The sequence below is a fragment of the Mustela lutreola genome, chromosome 2 (assembly GCF_030435805.1).
Source record: "Mustela lutreola isolate mMusLut2 chromosome 2, mMusLut2.pri, whole genome shotgun sequence".
Lineage (NCBI taxonomy): Eukaryota > Metazoa > Chordata > Mammalia > Carnivora > Mustelidae > Mustela > Mustela lutreola.
In genome coordinates this window covers 70824866-70844594 of record NC_081291.1, presented here as the reverse complement: position 1 = coordinate 70844594, position 19729 = coordinate 70824866, and the positions used below count along the sequence as shown (strand labels likewise).

Sequence of the window (19729 nt, the reverse complement as noted above, 5' to 3'; positions counted from 1 at the left end):
TCAGGGTCCTGGACTAGAGCCCTGTGACAGGCTCCTTGCTCAGTGGGGAGTCTGCTTCTCCCTCTCCCTCTGCCTCTCCTTTGCCCCGCTTGTACTCACACACTCTCTCTCTCTCAAATAAATAAAATCTTTTAAAAAACAATAAATTAATAGCTTTATTGGGGACACCTGGGTGGCTCAGTCAATTAAGCACCTGACTTTGGTTCAGGTCATGATCTTGGGGTCTTGGGATTAAGCGCTGCGTCTGACTCCCTGCTCAGCGGGAAGTCTGTTTCTCCTTCTGCAACCCCCACCCACTGTGTGCTCTCTCTCTCTCATTCAAATAAATAAAATTTTAAATAAATAAATAGCTTTATTGAAAAGTAATTTACATACAAAAAAATTCACCCTTATGAAGGTACAGTTTGATGACTTTTACTAAATTTATACAGCTGTGCAGCCATCACCACAATCCAGTCTTAGAATATTTCACCCCAGAAAATTCTCTTGTGCAGGAAGTCTTCTTTCCCACTCCCACAGTAGGCAACTGCTGACCCATTTGCTGCCTCTGCGATTGTGCTGTCACTGGGATCACAATAGGCAGGCTTTCATGTCCAACTTCTCTCAAGTGGCATCATGTGTTTGAGGCATGGCCATATTGTATGTAGCGCGTTCAAGAATCTGTTCCTTTTTATTGCTGAGGAGTATTCCATTGGGCAGACACAACATCTTTTGTTTATCCATTTGCCGATTGATGAGCATTTAAGTTGTTTCAGGTATGGGACTATTCTGAAGAGTGATGGTGTGAACATCCATCTCCAGTTCTTGGTGTGGTCGTATGTGTTCATTTCCCCTGAGTAGAATTGTTTAGTCATACAGTAAACATGTGCTTAACCTTTTAAGAAACTGCCAGACAATCTCAGAACATCATTTTTGAGGCTAGTAAGGACCGAAGAAGCAGCAGTGTGCGCTATGCAGGGTGCCGTTGGTCCGGAGTGGTCCTCTGTCCTCTCTCTTCTCCCTGCTCCGCCCCTGTGAGCGTCTCTCTTTTTGTGTCTGTTAACCCGTCAGTCTTTGTTTCTCAGCAATCTCAGTTTATTCAGAATGAGATTATTTAGTGCTCTTCTAAGTTTGGTTTTTTTTCATTGTTTCCCCAACAAGCAACGTATCTTCTGTCAGATGACACAAATAGGAAATGATCTTGTGTGATCTTTATTTCTTGCCTTAGGAGAAAAAAAGTCATTTTCTGAAATCGCTTTTTTAGTCACTGTGAAGGATTCTGTCTGGTTTGTGGTGGACTAGATGGCTGATGTGAACCACTAACTCGTGGGCTGTGAGAAAAGTCCAGTCAGTGTCCAGACAACAAGAGGGGGTGGCTCTGGGTTTGAGCCCTGGCCCTGCTCTTGGTCTGACTGAGCACTGCATTCTGGGTCATCCCTGGCCCTCCAGCCTTCTGGCGGTGATGTTTGTTAACTGGACATCCAGCAGCCATGTAAATGCCCCATGAAGATTCTGAACAGATTCCCCACCACACAGTAGCTCTGCTTGCATTCCAAGGGGCTTTCCCACATGTGAGAAAGCCTCCCACAAGCTTCATTCCCCTGAACTCCCCAAGCAGAAGCACTGTGTTGCCAGGTGAAACAGGACAGGCTCTGGGACAAAAACACAGGTTCCTGTTCCCACTTCATCACTTACCACTGGCATGGTCTCAAATAAGCAATTCACTTATAAGCTTCAATTTCCTTATCTCCTATGTGTAGGAGTAATCATATCAATGCAGTAATCATAAAACACTTGAGATGGCACTTGTCATGGACTAGGTGCTTACTGAATGCTAGTTGGATCCTTTGTTCCACAGAAGTTGATAAGCCATCATCTGGTAGCCTGAGAGACAAGGGGGAAGAAAGACCACCTAGGAACCGCCACCCTTACTGTATCCCTTTGTGTTCAGTTCAACATGCTGGTTTTCCTGACCAGGCACTGTGCTTGGCTGAAGGATGCAAAGGGGAAGGAGACTGTCTGGTATAAAACATGGACACTGGGCACCTGGGTGGCTCAGTTGGTTAAATGGATGCCTTTGGCTCAGGTCATGATCCCCGGGTCCTGGGATTGAGCTCCACGTCAGGCTCCTTGCTCAATGAGGGTCTGCTTCTCTTCCCCTCCCCTGGCTTATGTGCATTCTCTCTCTCAAATAAAATCTTTAAAAACAAAAAACAAAAATGAAACATGGACACAGATTGTTGGCAGTAGAGGAGGTTCCACAAAACACAAGCGTGTGTAGGGGCACCTGGGTAGCTCAGTGGGTTAAGCCTCTGCCTTCAGCTCAGGTCATGATCCCAGGGTCCTGGGATTGAGCCCCACATCAGGCTCCTTGCTCAGCAGGGAGCCTGCTTCCCTCTCTCTTTCTGCCTGCTGCTCTGCCTACTTGTGATCTCTCTCTCTCTCTCTCTGTGTCAAATAAATAAATAAAATCTTAAAAAAAAAAAAGTTAGGGTGTGTCAAATGTCAAGACCCTCCAGCATTGCAGGGTGCTTGGGGGGGAAGAGGTGGAGGCTGCCCCAGCCTATGGAAAAGACTCTTGTTTTCAAAACCTAAGTAGGGCCCTTCTGCTGCAGCAGCCATTGAAGAGAAGCAGCCATGGCTCTGCGCTACCCCATGGCCATGGGTCTTAACAAGGGCCACAAGACAACCAAGGACGTGAGTGAGCTGATGCATAGCTGTCCCCAGCACCTCACCAAGCACGCCAAGTCATGCAGGATGGGTTCAGTGGGTGTGCTGCTTTGCTCCCTATGAGCAGCGCACCAAGGAACTGCTCAAGTTCTCCAAGGACAAGTGGGCACTCAAGATGATCAAAAAAAGGACCAGACTCACATCCACACCAGGAAGAAGTGAGAAGAGCCGAAGAATGTCCCAGCCACCATAGGAAGGTTTCCAAGGCTGCCAAGAAGGACTCAGTTCCTCCTCCAGCTCTGTGCATAACAAAACCTTAACGAAAGAAGAGGAAGGTGGGGGGGGGGGGGGGCACGGACTTCCAGGGCCAATGTGTTGAATTCCTAGCCCAAAGGGCATTTCTCATCATTGCATCCTGTTTGGGTTGTTGTCTGTTTATTGTATATAAAGCACTTCAATAAAGTTTGTATAAGTGGCAGAAAACAACTATTTTGTGATGCATGATTCTAGGGACCAGGAACCTGTACATGGGCGGTAGGATGGCCTGTCTTTGTTCTGTGATAGCTGGGGCCTCTGTTGGATACTGGAATCATCTGGAGTTTCCTTCACTCACACCTGGAACTGGGGCTGGGATGACCTGAAGTCTGAGCTCAGGTGGGACTTTCACTGAAGCAACTACGTAGGACCTTTCCGTGTGACTCTGGCTTCTCCAATGCGGTGGCCAGGTTCTGAGAACGTGAGTAAGCTTTCCAGCAGAACCAGGCGGAACCTGCATGGCTCTGTAAGACCAAGATTCAGGAGTCACACAATCCCACTGGACTCTGCTACACACCTGGATTCAAGCGGAGGGCACAGAGATCTCACCACTTGATAGGAGGAAGGACAAAGAATTTGTGGCCATTTATTTATTTATTTATTTATTTATTTATTTTAAGGTTTTTATTTGACAGGAGCGCCTGGATAGCTCAGTGGGTTAAAGCCTCTGCCTTCGGCTCAGGTCATGATCTCAGGGTTCTGGGATCGAGCCTGATGCTCAGCAGGGAGCCTGCTTCCTCCTCTCTCTGCCTGCCTCTCTGCCTACTTGTGATGTCTGTCAAATAAATAAATCTTTAAAAAAAAAAAAAAAGGGTTTTATTTGACAGAGAGATAGCACAAGTAGGTAGAACAGCAGGCAGAGTGAGAGGGATAAGCAGGCTGTCTGTTGATCAGGGAGCCCAACATGGAGCTCCATCCCAGGATCCCAGGATCATGGCCTGAGCCAAAGGCAGACGCTTAACCAATTGAGCCACCCAGGCGCCCCAATCTGTGGCCATTTAAAAAATAATAATAATCCTCTCACAAGTACATATAGTGCTGGGCGTGACATAACCAGTTTTCTCTCTTTCTGTCCATTCCACTAAAAGTCTAAGAACCCCTTGAGCATGAACTGAGACCTAATTGCCCTTGGCCCAAGCCCCCCCTGGCAGAGCAGCATGCTTGGTTCACAACACGTACATTTAGCCTGTGTGTGTGTAATGAATTGAATCCCTCTCTTTTGCAGGTTAGCTGGCCCCTGGTGATCCCGCAAGGTATTAACATAAGGGGAATTGTGACTCTGAACCAGACTAGAAATCCACTGGGTAAACCCACCACCAGCCACAGTCATGCCGGTGTGAAAAGATGAGCACTGCCCTTAGACCTCAATCTGATTTCCCCCTTTATTCTCTTCGGGGACATCTTTCGATCTAGATTTCTGAGCAAGAGGTGCCCTCTCTCCAATTTGCTTCCACTTTAATTCTTGCTGAGCGATGGGATCTTTTTCCCAGTGTGCTCGGGCTGCTGTGGCACACATGTCCTCTTTTCCGTGGCCTTTGAAATCATGAGGTGTCCCGAGAAGTGCCAGTGAGGAAGCCCTAAGGTTTCAGGTCTGATCACCGTCAGGGGTGAGTGGGCTCCTCAGCTTTAGCCATTAGAGTGGGCTTTTTTTTTTTTCCATTTACTCACTCAATGTTTATTCAGTACTTACTCTGAACCCCACGCTACTGAGTAGGACACCTTCTGGCCTCTCTTACACGGGTGAGTAAATGGACAGCATGACTTTGTGCTGAGGATACAGTGCTGAGGAGTAACACCAGAGCCCTGTGATATCTGGATCTATTCCCAGACTTGATGTGGAAGCCGGGTTGCTCAGGGCTGGCTTCCTAGAGCTGAGCCAGGTGGGGAGTCAGAGGAGGAGAAGAGGTAGAAGTGAAGACAGCACAAGGTGCTTGGGGAGGGAAGCAGTACCTGCAGAGATCCAGGGTCTGGAGAGATGATGGAGAATTCCAGAAACTGATGCCATGCAGCTCAGTCTGACTGGAGTTCCGAGTGGAGAGAGAGATGCAGGGATTGGAGCTCTCTCCACCCGGACAGTAGTGTCCTGAACTTAGTGTCCACCCATCTGTTCTCCTCCGAAGTTTCTAGGCTCCTGCCTTAAACTCCAATGGTGCTTTAATAATCATAATAAAACAACAACAATAATAACTAATATCTGTACAGTACTTTTAAGGTTTTATTTTGCAGACAGTATCTCACCGAATCTTTAAAAAAAAAAAAAAAAAACCTTTTGAAAAAATAAGCCAGGTGATATGCCATGTAATTGGTAGTTTAGGAAAACTGAGAAGTAGGAAACCTTGTGATTTACCCCAAATTATGGGGACTGAAACTACAAGTCAAGTCTCTTGCCGACAAAGGCCCCACTCTCTCCCCAGGGAAAGGTTGCCTTGATTGATTAGTCTGCAAGGAGATAGTTTTGTGTTCCCTTTGAGAAAACTCAACACACAAGACACTATTTCAGCCATGCTGCCTGGCCACCATCAGGCCAGGTGTGAGCTGTGGCCCCAGGTTTTCGTGAGCGACCCAGAGTCGTTTGCGTGTTTGTGGAGATCAGAACAGCCCAAATATGTGGGATCCCAGTGGACACAGGTCAGTTTCTGGACACAGGCGAGGAGGCCTCCACACCAGGCGTCCCTCCCCAGTAAAACCCACTGTTGTAGAGCATGGCCTTAATCTGTTCTTTGACACTCAGCAAACTCCCCCAGAAACTGAGCAGGAAGGTTCCGTGAGCAGCAGGTTTCTCTGAAAGGGGTGAGCAGAGAGAGACGTGACATGGGAATGCCATTGAGCAGTCAGATGGTGACTGACACTCCCTTTAGCTGAGCCTGGCTGAGAAGACTGGGCCAGATGGAGAAGCACGGCTCACTGAATCCACTGAGCCCTTGGGATGATAAGAACCTCGGAACTCTCTATGTGGGTGACTGGCCTCACTTGCCCACATTTCGCCATCCTCAGTAAACAACAGCACACACATCTGCAAAGAATGAACAGAGTAAAGCACTCAAGCAGACACACTGACAAGGTCATCTGAGTGGACCACAGGTGGTCGGGCTCCTCCCAGAGCCCTCAGGGACCTTGATGAACCTTCCACCGTTTTGTACTTGGAAATCGAGATGGCCTAGAAGCTACATACCAAATCTTTTTACTAGATGGGACTTTTGCTGTTTTCAGGATCTGTAGGAAGAAAGCCAGAGGAGAGACAACTGGGTAGAGGACCGGCTTTGTCTTTCTTTTCAAAGATTCTGTGATTTCCTGATCAGCTGATACAAGGGAGGTGTTTACTAGAATCCATTCATCTTCAGGGCCTTGTCTTGAGGTTAGCAGATTCAAATCAGACTTGTTACAGACTCTACAGAAACCAGCCTCGTTGGTTGGAAGACGGAATTCTGATTGTTCGGGAGGATGGAGGTGGAGGATGGAGAAAGGAGATGGCGATGATCATCCGATTTCTTTCCACTCTGAACTCTTACCAGCTGGGAAGGAGCCTCCCATCTGAGGCGGTCAAACAGAGCAGTGCTGTCGAGAATAACCACCTTCTCCTCCTGCTGTAAAAGTACAGTATTGGGGGGCACCTGGGTGGCTCAGTCGGTTAAGCATCTGCCTTCGGTTCGGTCATGATCTCAGGGTCCTGGAATCAAGTCCTCTTCTCAGTGGGGAATCTGCTTCTCCCCTGTTTATACTCCCTCCCTCTCTCAAATAAATAAAATCTTAAAAAAAAAAAAAAAAAAAAGAGCTCCGTGTGCATGGTCCTGTATGGGAACAGGTAACATAACAGATAACACTGTGCAAAGGTACGCACCTCACGGTGGGAGCAAACCAGACTTTGAACCCCTCCCCACTGAGCAGGAACTTTCAATGTCATCTTGTTCTCGAATGCTCCTCTTTCTCTTGGTAACAAAATTCTGCCATTTTCTGCTCCCATGTTTTTCTACACTGATTTATCCCTTCTGTACAAAAATTCTATCACTGAAGTCCTTGGTCTCTGCACCTGAAAAGTCTCCGAGATCCATTCTGTGTGGAAACGTTATTCGTCTGCTATATGCCCTACAAAAGTGCTTATAGCCTGTGTCTCTTGGCTCAATCCAGGTCAGTGCTCATTCATGTCCTCAATTCTCAGTGAGGACCTCGTGCCTGCTCGGCATTGAGGATAAAATGGTAACCACTTAACCATCCCCTCTCTCAAGAGCATGGAGCTACTCTCAGTAGCAATAAGAACAAGTCCCATGCCTTCAAGAGGTTTATAGTTGGTAGGAGAGGTAAGTAAACAGACAGACTCCATGCGTGGTGACCAGCTGCATGGAACTGTCACCATGACCGGAACAGGACTGTGGCAGAGCAGCGCAGGATGGGCTCACAGTCCAGGGGCCAGCAGGACCTCAGACAGGAGCTCTAGTGCATGGAATTTATAGAGGCGAGGCGCCAAGGAGAGAGGGAGTGAGGGAAGAACATGGGCCGGGGAATGAAGATAAGCCAGGAGACTAACTTCAGCTGAGAACAGCCACTGTTGACTTAGTTCGCAATTCTGCTGGGCAGTTCTGGTCTGGACGGGGCTCTGCCGCTCTTGGCTGGGCTTACTCCCATGTCTGAGGTCAGGCGGTAAGGCAGTTTGGGCGGCTGGTTCCAGAGAAACACATGTACTCATTGTACCACAAAGTTGATCTCATCTTGAGTCAGGGCGGCCAGACTTATTACCTGAAGCCATGCCAGCCAGCCATTGGCTGTAGACTGTCATGAGAGCAGCCGCCTAGCTGTGCTCTGAGGAACTCATGGAGGGGAGCCCAAAACAAGGGGAGAGAGGGGCATTCGTGAGTTTGCAACCAGTACTCACAGACGCTGGAGACTGTGTAACCACTCCCTGATGGAGACTTGGGCAAGCATCTTCTGCATCTGCTGTAGGTCTCTACCCTGAAGCCTAAAGGATAAGATTTGGCCACCTGAAGTGTGGGGAAAGTGTGCTGGGTAAAGCTGACCATACTTGCAGACGGCCAGAGCCATGAGAGAGTAAGGCCAGTCCCAGACTTGTGAGTGATGGGGATGGACAGTGTTGAGAACATGTGGGCTGCAGAGGTATTCAGGAAGCTGATGTGAAGTGTCTCATTTGATTGTATATAATGAGGATAGCACTGTTGAGGCGTTAGCCCAATATTTCTGTGTTGGTCAGTATAGACTAAGTTCTATCCCATAACAAACAACACCCAAATCTTTGTAGTTTAAAAGGAGATTATTTCTCATTCTTGCTACATCCTTTGCCATCAGTTGGGCGTTGCGGTTCCCTGTTGTTTTCACATAAGGCCCCAGGCTGACAGAGCAACCACCATCCACAGCATTCCTCCCGTAGTTGCCAGAGTGCAGTGATAACCCCCGCAAACAACAAGAAAAACCAGACTTTAATCTTGAAAGCATCTTTAGGAATAGAAAGTCACCACAAAAATGCTGAAATTACTCCTCATCAAAGAGATAGGTCAGTCCTAAACATGTATCCATAAAATAAAATATATAAAGAAAAAAATGATAGAATGATAAAGAGAAACGGACAACCCTTTATCGGAGAGCCCTGAAAAACTGACACGACAGTAAGAAAGAGATAAATAAATCCTCAGAGACATGTTTGCATTTGGCGATCTAAAGTAAACCAGCGGTGAAACTAGAAACTGTCTTGGGGTTTCTTCGTGAGACGTGGGAGCAGGGGTCTTCAAGGTTGGGAGGTCCAGTAGGAGTCAGGCCCACATTATGCTGATGGGCTCTGATCCTTAGGATCAAATGGAAACCACCTTCCCTTGTCTAAATCCCAGGGGATGTAGGGACAAGAGCGTGACTGTGCAGTGAGACAAGAATAAGTGATATGACCCCTCCCTGAGGTTCTGAGCACAGGCCAGCCCTTGTGTGGATCTGTGGACCTTTGTGGATCTGTGGTCTAAACTTGCATCACTGAGGTAGTCCACTAAACATCAGGCTGTGAGCTGAAGTCCTGTGCAAAACTGGTAATGCCCCTTTGTGTCTGACAGAAGCAGTCCTCTTTGGAATAAGGACAGCTTCATCCCACACCTTGGGAAATCCCCCCAAATAATCTTCAGGTTCAAAGAACAGTCATAGTCAAATATAAGCACGCACACACACACAAAACCAAAACGATATAGACTAGAACCAGCAGAAGCAGACCCACCCAGGCTTCAGATAATGAAATTACAATATTTAAAGACCAATAAACAATGTCTGCAGGGGATGGGAAACTATGACAAGACCTCACAGATTTGTGAGAGAACTAAACAGAACTTGGAGAACTACAAAACAAAATAGCCGAATTTTCATCTGTACCATGAAGGCAGAGAACTTTGAGTCCAGAGAGGGGAAACGCAGACTCGAAGTCACACAGGCAGTCAGCGGCACAGACAAAGCCCGGGCTCAGGCCCGGCCTCCCCATCCTCTGTCCTCCCCCAGTGATTCCAGCAGATAAGCAAGGCCTCCACTGGGCAGAGCTACCTCTCTCTGCTGAGTGGTCTCAGAGAGTATTTGGATTTGTTCATCCATTAACAAGAAAGGGAAGGGGTCCCCTGAGTGACTCAGTTGGTTAAGCATCTGCCTTTGGCTCAGGTCATAATCCCAGGGTCTAGAGATTGAGGCCTGCATCAGGTCAGAGGAGAGCCTGCTTCTCCCTCTCCCTCTGCCTGCTACTCCCCCTTCTCTCTCTCTGTGTCAAATAAAGTATTAAAAAAGAAAAATGAAGGGAAGTAGAAGCTAGGACTTTTTGCAGGAATTTTTGTTAACAAAATTCTTTTTGTGTCAGGATACCATGAATTCCTGTTGTAGGAATCTGTAAGATGCAAGCTTATTTCCTTCTTCAATGCCTGAAACTTACAACATTTGTTTTATTTTGATTGCTGTTATTATGGAAAATGGAAGGGGAGAACTGTTCTTTCCAACTCCCACTTGGAGAAAATATGTCCCCCAAAATCCATACATCTTCAAACTAAATGTACCGAGAATCTCATGGTCTCTTTGGGACAGAGGCCCCTCTCCAAAAAGAGCCTGTTGTTCTTGGTCCTAACTCTAGATGCTAAGGCAGTTATCTCACCCAGGGGTTTTTGAGATGAGGGGCAATTTCCTGTTTTGGAGACACTGTTGGTAATAATTCACCTGTGCTCACCCGATGTCAGCGAGTGGTCCTCATGGAGCTTCTGCAATGTGGCCCTGGGCTCCCCAAGCAGTAGCCCACGATGATCACAGTACCCGACAAAGAAGAGAAATGTCCCACTTTTAATTAGGCAGAGGACTCAAGTAAATACCCAGGGCACGATGTCAGAAATGCAGACTTGCAGATTAGGACCGCGCTGGCAAAATGTTCAGTAAGCCTTGGGTGCAGAAGAGGAAATGTGTAGGACAGAGAACAAGCTCCCACGTGTGCTCCAAGAGCTAGGCTGCCCTCAAGTTGCTTTGTGCAGGGGCTGCTAATCCCTTCTGCAGTTACATCCCTCTATATGGCACGTAGCTCGAAATAGGCCACGTATTTGTTTTCCACTGCCCAGTTCCGTGGGACCTTCATTCTTGCGTCCTTGGTACCCATTCCAGCACATCTAGCCCCTAGTAGGTTCTCAATCGATGCGTCATGGGTGAAAGAGGCCTTCCATGACTGTGTCCCCAGGCAAAGAGGGCGTCCACATGTCTCCAGCATTCCTTCTGGCAGGTCTGACACAGACCTGAGGGCAGGTGTCCTTCTGTTGAAGAATCTGATAAGATCTGTCTTCAAAACCTTCCCAAGTTTCTGTGAACTGCTCACAGCAGGCTTCCCGCTGGAGGGCTCACTTTCTCAGTTTCCTCTGGCTAGACATTCTACCTCTGCTTCCACTGAATTGGTTCAGTTTGTGAATGATTTCACCATCCCACACACTCTGCTGCACTATCTTGACTCAAATGTGGAGCCGAGTCTCTTGAGTTTCACAAAAACCTCACCCACATCGGTGAGGTTATCTTTCGAACTTTATAGAAGCTTTGAAGAGATTGTGGGCTAGGGGTAGTCTATGCGGCACAGCATAAGCTCAGTAGTTTTGAATATTAGATATTCCAGGGTGTTTTTTTAAGGATCTTATTTTCAAGCTATCTCTAGACCCAATGTGAGGCTTGAACTCACAACCCCAAGATCAAAAGTCACTCTCCCTTCTGACTGAGCCAGCCAGGTATTCCAGTTTTCACAAGACATTTTCCTGCCATCCGTATAGGTTGTCCATCTTTTTATCTTCTCTCCTCTTCTTTGTCTACTCCAACCTCTGAATTAATTAATTAATTAACTTATCTATTTATTAGATTTGATTTATTTGACAGAGACCAAGAGCATAAGCAGGGGGAGTGGCAGGCAGAGAGAGAGGGAGAAGCAGGCTTCCCGCTGAGCAAGGAGCCCGATGTGGGGCTCGACCTCAGGACCCCAGGATCAAGAACTGAGCTGAAGGCAGATGCTTAACTGACTGAGCTACTCGGGTGCCCCCCACCTCTGAATTTCTGATCATTTTTAACATAAACATGTCCTGTCTGTATTCCTGACACGACACATGCTCACCTTTGCCCTCCAGGTTCAACTTCTTTGGAGGAGGCCCCAGACGCAAATGACTTCGACACGCCGAGACAGCGGAGGAGAAGAGTCAGAAGAAAGCAAAAAGGGCAGATTATGTGAGCATCCCTGAGTCCTGAGAAGATTTCTAGCATGGCTACCTCCCATGACTAAGCCCTTGGGGTTAGGTAGCATAATAGCATCCCTACCAAGGTTTTGATATCTTAGCAAATGGGGCTTTTTGACCCATCATTCCCAAGGCCAAGCTTGGGGAAGAAGTAAGATCCTTGAGGTCCCCCTCACGGGGCAGGTGGGGAGACAGCATAGCGTGGATGTCTACACATGGGCCAAGGCAGCCTCCAAGGGTTCACAGGACCCAGAGTGGAGAGCAGTAGGAAGGTCTCCCATGCCAGCTAGAGCAACATGAGGTAGCAAAGGTCTAGACAGCCTCACTAAGCCTCCTGAGGCCACAGAGGACAACAGGAGAAAATGGAGTGTCTCCCGGGTCACAAGAGGAGTGCCAAAGGATCTGATAAATCCTGGATGTAAGGGCCTGTCAACTCAGTGGGTCATTCCATGGATGGATGCTTGAGGCTCCGACAGGCTGGAGTGTATCTCTGCAGGTCCTGACATCAACAGATGACGACGACCAGAGTCCCTTTCCCAAAAAACGTAACACCACACGGAACTGAGGAGAGGGGGAATAGGTGAGACACTGAACTGACTGAGATTATGTCTTTGCCTCTGAGAGAACTGGGGTCTCAAAATAGAAATGAGTTCCGTTCTAGAAGGAAGTTTACTGTTGACACCCATGTGTATCTCGTTTAACACCTCTGGTAGGATCTGCCCTTCCTGGCGTCAGTAAATGATTTAGAATCTTTTGTTATTTTAGTGGGTGTTATTACTTCCTGAAAAATAGATCAGCACATTTATTGGAAAGTATTTTCTACACTATTAAATTGAGTTCATCTCAAGTGAGCTCTTGATTTTTTTTTTAAGATTTTATTTATTTATTGACAGAGAGAAATCACAAGCAGGCAGAGAGGAGGAAGCAGGCTCCCTGCCAAGCAGAGAGCCTGACGCGGTCCTCGATCCCAGGACCCTGAGATCACGACCCGAGCCTAAGGCAGAGGCTTAACCCACTGAGCCACCCAGACACCCAGAGCTCTTGTTCTGATTCTTGATCTTGCTCATTGTTTTAGAATTATATTTTTTTCCTTGGACTATGGAATTTGATTTTGCATGCTCATTTTCACTGGGAAATTTTCTGTTAGTTTGTCATAAAGATTTGTTTCTGTCTGTCACACACTCTCTCTCTGTGCCCCTCCATCCCTCTACAGAAATCTTGAGGTTGATTCTGTACAGAATGTTGTTGGTGCCCTACCCAGAAGCCTTTGCCTGCTGGTGCGCCCCTCCTCTATCTGCTGTGAGCTTTGGATGCTCCCTTCCCTGGAGAACTACTCTGGGCTTAATTTAGAAGATGCCTCACTGACATGGGGACACAAAAGACTAGACCAAGGGTGACTCAGTCAGTTAAGTGTCTGCCTTCGGCTCAGATTGTGATCCCAGGGTCCTGGGATCAAGAACCACATCGGGTTTCCTGCTCAGTGGGGAGTCTTCTCCCTCTCCCTCTGCTCGTCCCCCCAGCTCGTGTTTTCTCTCTCTCTCTCTCTCTCAAATAAATAAATAAAATCTTAAAAAAAAAAAAAAAAAAACACAAAAAACCAGACCCTTTGCCTCAAAGTGGGATTAATTTTGTGATACAGTTCATGCCTAAGAGGCCCTGTAGGGGCAAGCCCATGCTGGGAGTTTGTGATGGTTCATTTTATGTGTCAACTTGATTAGGCCATGGAGTGTCCAGACATTTGGTCAAACACAATTCCAATGAAGGTTTCTGGATGAGATTAACATTTGAATCTCTAGGGTGAGAAAAGCAGATTGCTCTCCCTGGTGTGGGAGAGCCTCATCCTATCCACTGGGGAGCTGAATAGAACAAAAGGCTGACCCTCCCATGAAAGAGAAAATTCCTTCAACCTGAGTGCCTTCAAACTAAGACATTGGGTTTTTCCTGCCTTTGGACTCAAACTGAAACACTGGCTCTTCCTGGATTTCAAGCCTCCGGGCCTTCAGCCTGGAACTATACCATCGTTTCTGGTCTCCAGCTTGCAAACTCACCCTGCAGATCTTGGATTTTGTCTGCCCCAGAAACACATGAATCAATTCTTTAGAGAAGTTCCCTAGACAGATGATGATGGATGGATGGATGGGTAGGCAGATAGATAGATAAAATCGTATTGGTTCTGTTTCCCTGGAGAACCCTAACACCCGTCCTTCTAACACACGTCCTTGCTCACTTTCTTCCCCTTTCCTACCCTACACTCTCCTTCCCCTCTCTGCACAGTAGCCCCGAGTAAATCGCTTGCACCGAAATCTCTGTCTCAGACTCAACTTCGAGAGAATTCAACTTACCACTCCTTCCAGTTAGCAGGTTACAGTTACAGTCCACAACCAGGTCTTGATTCAAATCTCAAGTCCTACAGTCCTACAGTTCTGGAGGTATCACAGATCTGACTCCTGAGCCCTGTTCTTGAGGCTTAGTTCAAATTTTAGCTGTGAACCTGTGTTCATTCTCCAGCCTATGAGGCCTACAACTGTCAACCAGCAGTTCTTCCCTCTTCTTTCAGAGGCCAGATAGCTCTGCTCTGATCTAGCCTCCGGCTTCAAATGCTCCCATATCCCATGGAGTGGAGTTACCCCGCAAGATCAGAGCTCCTGGCAGCTGCTGACAGCCTCAGGTCCCAGGACCCAGCCAACTTGAGGTCCTAGCTTTGCTCACTACTTTACTTTCATTTCCCAGTTCTGGTGCTCTGAGATATTTAATCCCAGAATTTTTCTGCAATATTTTTTTATTGGTGTATAATTTCCATGCCATAAAATATGCATATTGTTAAGTGTATAGTTCAATAAATTTGATAAATGAATCTCCCCAAGTGACCCACACTCAATAAGATACAGGAAATCTTTATCACCAGTACTGCTCTGCACTCATCCACAGCTGATACTCCACCAAACGTCAAAGGCAACCGTTGTAATTTTTGTCTCCGTAGATTAGTTTGGCCTGTTCTAAAGCTTCATATACGTAGAATCCTACAATATGTGCCTTTCGGTGTCTGGCTTCTTTTGCTCGACATAATGTTTCTGAGGCATACCAATGTTTTAAATTACTTACTCCTTGATTTACATTACTAATAAACATTGCATGAATATACTATGCCTGTTTATCCATTCTCTTGCTAATGGACAGTTGGATTATTTCCAGTGTTTGGCTATTGTGAATAAAGCTATTATACACATTCTTCTATTAAATATTTTTATTGCTATATATTCACATACCATAAAATTTACTCATTAATGATGCACAATTCAATGATGTTTATTATATTCACAGAGGTATGTAGCCATCACTATAATCTACATTATGAAGTTTTTCATCACCCCCAAAAGAAAACTATGTTTTCTTCTAAGAACTTTACAGTTTTAGCTCTTACACTTAGATCTGGGATCTATTTTAATTTTTTGTGTATGGAGTGGGTAGCAGTTCAACTTCAATCTTTTACATGTGGATATCCAGTTGTTCTAACATCAGTTTTGAAAGAAACCATTCTTTCACTCCATTGAATTGACACCGGTGTCAAACAATCAATGAGCCACAAACATGCAGGTTTATTTCTTGACTCTCAACTCTAATCCCTTGATCTATAGGTCTATCCCTATGCTGTACCACATTGTCTTAATCGCAGTAGCTTGGTAATATATTATGAAATCAGGAACTTTATTTCCTTTCAAAGTTATTTTAGCTCTTCTGGATCCCCTTCATTGCTATATAGAATCAGCTTGTCAATTTCTACCCCCCCCCCAAATTTTTAAAAGCCAGCTGGGTTGTGATAGGGATTTTATTGAATCTAGAAATCTTTTTTTTTAAACTCAATTTTTTTAATTTAAAAATTTTCTTAATTAACATACAATGTATTATTTGCTTCAGGGATACAGGCTGTGACTCATCAGTCTTACACAGTTCACAGCACTCACCACAGCACATACCCTCCCCAGTGTCCATCACCCAGCCACCCCGTCCCTCCCACCACCCTCAGTATTGACATTTTTTAAAGATTTTTAAAATACCAAATCTTCTTTAAAAAAAAAAGATTTTATTTATCTACTTGAGAGAGAGAGAGCATGAGAGGGGAGAAGATCAGAGGGAGAAGCAGACTCCCCATGAAGCTGGAAGCCCGATGTGGGACTTGATCCCGGGACTCCAGGATCACGACCTGAGCTGAAGGCTTAACCAACTGAGCCACCCAGTCGCCCCAATACCAAATCTTCTAATCAGTAAGCACAGAATGTCCTTTTATCGATTTAGGGCTCCTCTAACTTTCAACCTTGCACTTTTTTTGGTTAAATTTATCTATGTTCTTGTACATGGAATTTTTTTCTGATTTCATGTTTGATTATTCATTGCCAGTATATAGAAATGGAATTGATTTTTTGTATATTGATGTTGCATCCTATAATTTGCTCAACTTATCTGTTCTAATACTTTCCTATAGATGCCTTAGATTATGTCATCTTATAGATATAGTTTTACCTCTTCCTTTCCCATCTGGATGCATTTTATTTCTTTTTCTTGCTTTTTTTTTTTTTATTGACCACAAACTTCCCATACAATATAGATGGAAGGGGCAAGAGCAGACATACTTGTCTTGTTCCTGACCTTACGAAGAGGAAGGCATTCAGTCCTTCACCATTAAGTATGATGTTATGAACATTCTTGAATAAGTCTTTTTTATAGATGGAGGTCTTCATTTCACTTGAGTAAATTCTTGGGTCTAGAATCCCTGGATCACATGGTAGGTATATGTTCAACTTTACAAAGAACTGTCAACCTGTACAGAACCATCTTTTAAGTTTATTACGTGTTTCAGAAGACAAGAAGAACCCCCCAAACTGGGAACTTCTGCTGCACCTTCATTAGAAGTCTTCCCAGTGAAGAACTCAGCAATCCTGTGACCCACAAGAAGTTTTCAAGGCACAGTTTGTACATGTCCGTTCGTAAGCTCCTACTTTGTCCACAGCACAAAACCCCCTCTAACTCCTCCTCAGTTATTCCCCCAAGAGGAGCCCAGCTGGACCACAAAATGCATCCTGAACCGGTGTCCATTTTGTCTACATGTGATGTTTTCATGGTGATGTCATCCAAATTACGAGGAATCCCTCTAACCAAGGCAACCATGGAGAGGAGGCTATATAGTGCACGATGATGGAGATATTTTCCTGTCTAGCTGGGCTCCAATTATAGTCCCATTTCTCTACAGTGTGATCCAAAAAAAGCAAACATTCTGCAAGTTCCTAATGCTATCTTGTACACATCTCACACCATGAACTCTGCTACCCATCCAACTGACGTCAGTGTCTTCTTCAACAGGACTGACGTAAGCATCTTCTTCAATGCACTGACATCCTCTGTAGGCAGGCATCAGATCAGGATAAGCACCTACTTGCTCCTCTCACCTGTGAACCCTCCTTTTTAGACTATCTCTCTGTGGTTCATTAGTTAGCTTTCCATAATCACAAAGATTTCCTTTTTTTTTTTTCTTTTCTAAAATGGAAATATTTCTCTTGTTTCGGGAGAGTGTAAAAGTAATCAATGTTTGTTTAAAGAAATAAAGAACCCCAGGTGTGCCTAGGTGGCTCAGTCATTAAGCGTCTGCCTTTGGTTCAGGTCATGATCCCAGGGTCCTGGGATCAAGCCCAGGTTGGGCTCCCTGCTCCACAGGAAACCTGCTCCTCCCTCTTCTTCTCCCCCTGCACGTGTTCCCTGTTCCACTGTGTCTCTCTCTGTCAAAAAAATAAATAAATAAAATCTTAGAAAGGAAGGAAGGAAGGAAGGAACCTGGAAAGTATAAAGCGTAATTCTTCCTTCTATGAAATGGCTAACATAAGTAATAGTTTGGTAAATCCAGAAAAATTTTTTAATGACCAACATTTTTGGAGGTTAACTTTGAGGTTTCTTCTTCCAGTTTTTTAAAATGCTGTTAATAGTTCTCATAGAGAGTCTAATGCCACCATTGTTTTGATCCCCCAATGTCCCCACCTCCATAGCCAAGGAGCTGTCTACAGCCACGTCCCACACAGAAGATGATGTCTACTGCCTTGTCAGGAAGTGCTCAAAACGCCCACAAGGACCCAGCCTAACTGCCATGAGGGAAAGTGGAGTACAATGTCCCCTCTGTAGTGGAAGTGTGACTAGAATAGAGAGAGAGAGCATGTCCTGAATGGGCCTTAGACCTTGAAATTATCGCGAGGATGTTTTCGAACAGCTGCAGATACTATGCAAAACAGACTAAACTCTACCACTTGAGGCATCATTCCAAATCTTGTAAGAAGTATCAAGATGAATATGGTGCTTCCTCTATCATTCCAACATTTCAGATATCTCAAGATTCAGTAAGGAACAGTAATAGGAGTGAAAGATCTACATCTGATAACACAAAAACTTATCAAGAGAATATAAGCTCTTTTTTTTTTTTTTTTTTATGTAGGCTCCATGCCCAACATGGGCCTTGCACTCATGACTCCTAAGATCCAAAGCCATAAGCTCAAATGACTGAGTCAGCCAGGCATCCCTAATGAATTTTGTTTTGTTTGTTTTGTTTTTTTAAAGCAGGCTCCATGTGAAACCCAATGCGGAGCTAGAACCCACGACCCTGAGATCAAGATCTGAGCCAAGATGAAGAGTTGGATATTTTTTTTTAAGATTTTATTTATTATGTGTCAGAAAGAGAGACAGCGAGAGAGGGGAACACAAGCAGGGGGAGTGGGAGAAGGAGAGGCAGGCTTCCCCCTGAGCAGAGAGCCCGAAGCGGGGCTCAATCCCAGGACTCTGGGATCATGACCCGAGCAGAAGGCAGACACTTAACAACTGAGCCACCCAGGCACCCCAAGAGTTGGACTCTTAACTGACTGAGCCACCCAGTAGTCACAAGAATACAAGTTCTTCTGGGCATCCCACCCGGAAGAGCCTCTTGTGTCAAGAATCATGCTTTACAGACAACATTTCCTGGGTCACTATAACTGTAATTACCTAGTCCAGATCCTTCCTGTGATGTGTCCTATTTATAGGTCTCTTCCTTGGGGAGATCCTAGCTGGATTACTGAAAATTTCATTAGTTGGGGCGCCTGGGTGGTTCAGTCAGTTAAGCATCCGACTCTTGATTTCAGCTCAGATCATGAGCTCAGGGTCCTGGGATGAAAACCCATCTCTGGCTCTGTGCCCCATGAGGAATCTGCTTGTCCCTCTCCCTCTGCTCCACTCCCTGCTCACATTCTCTCTCTCTCTCAAATAAATAAATGAATAAAATCTTTTTTAAAATTTTGTTAAAAATTTTGTTAGTCATCTATCAAAGATGTCAGTTTGATTATGGAGAATTTGTGAATCCTCAGCTAGATAAGGAAAACCAATATCAGACTTTTCAAGTAAACATCTGAAGGCTATAGACATCTCAGCATCTTTGTACCTGCTAGTACTGTCTTTAAGGGGAAAACCATATGAAGTCACCTTTCAATAACACAATGTGTCTATTAATATAAGTAATTCAGTCTAAAAACTAAACTAAAATAAAATAAAATAAGATGCTGTTAATACATCATGGATATTTTTGCATGACAGTAAGTATCTAGCTGGAAAGCATTTGTTTTAAAAGCATCACATTCCATTGTATGGAATTAATTAACACAGTAATTAATTCATTTTTATTATTATTTCAACCATATAGAAAAGTACTGAGAATACGACATAAACATGCATGAGCCACTTAGTTATTAGAGAAAAAGTTCAGTTGCATATAAATATTTTCCCCATTTTGTTGTTTGTCTTCTGATTTCTCTTTTACTGATGTTTGTGTTATGCATATTTTTATATTCACATAGTTGAATTTATTAATCTTTTTTTTAGGACTTCTGAATTTGAGAAAGGCTTTGACCATGCTGAAATTATGAGGAGATTCTCCTCTTTTTCCTTTTAGAAGTTTTATTGTTCCAACTTTTACATTTAAATATCTTTTTGAGGTTAACAATGTATGGCAAGATATAAGAATCAAGCTTAATTTTTTCCTCAGATGATAGTCCATT

The 19729-nt window shown here is 44.9% G+C and overlaps 1 pseudogene; it reads left to right on the top strand.

Moving 5' to 3' along the window:
* The first annotated feature begins 2616 nt into the window (after nt 1–2616).
* Nucleotides 2617–19087, top strand: LOC131825544 (E3 ubiquitin-protein ligase RNF138-like; annotated as a pseudogene).
* The last annotated feature ends 642 nt before the right edge of the window (nt 19088–19729 follow it).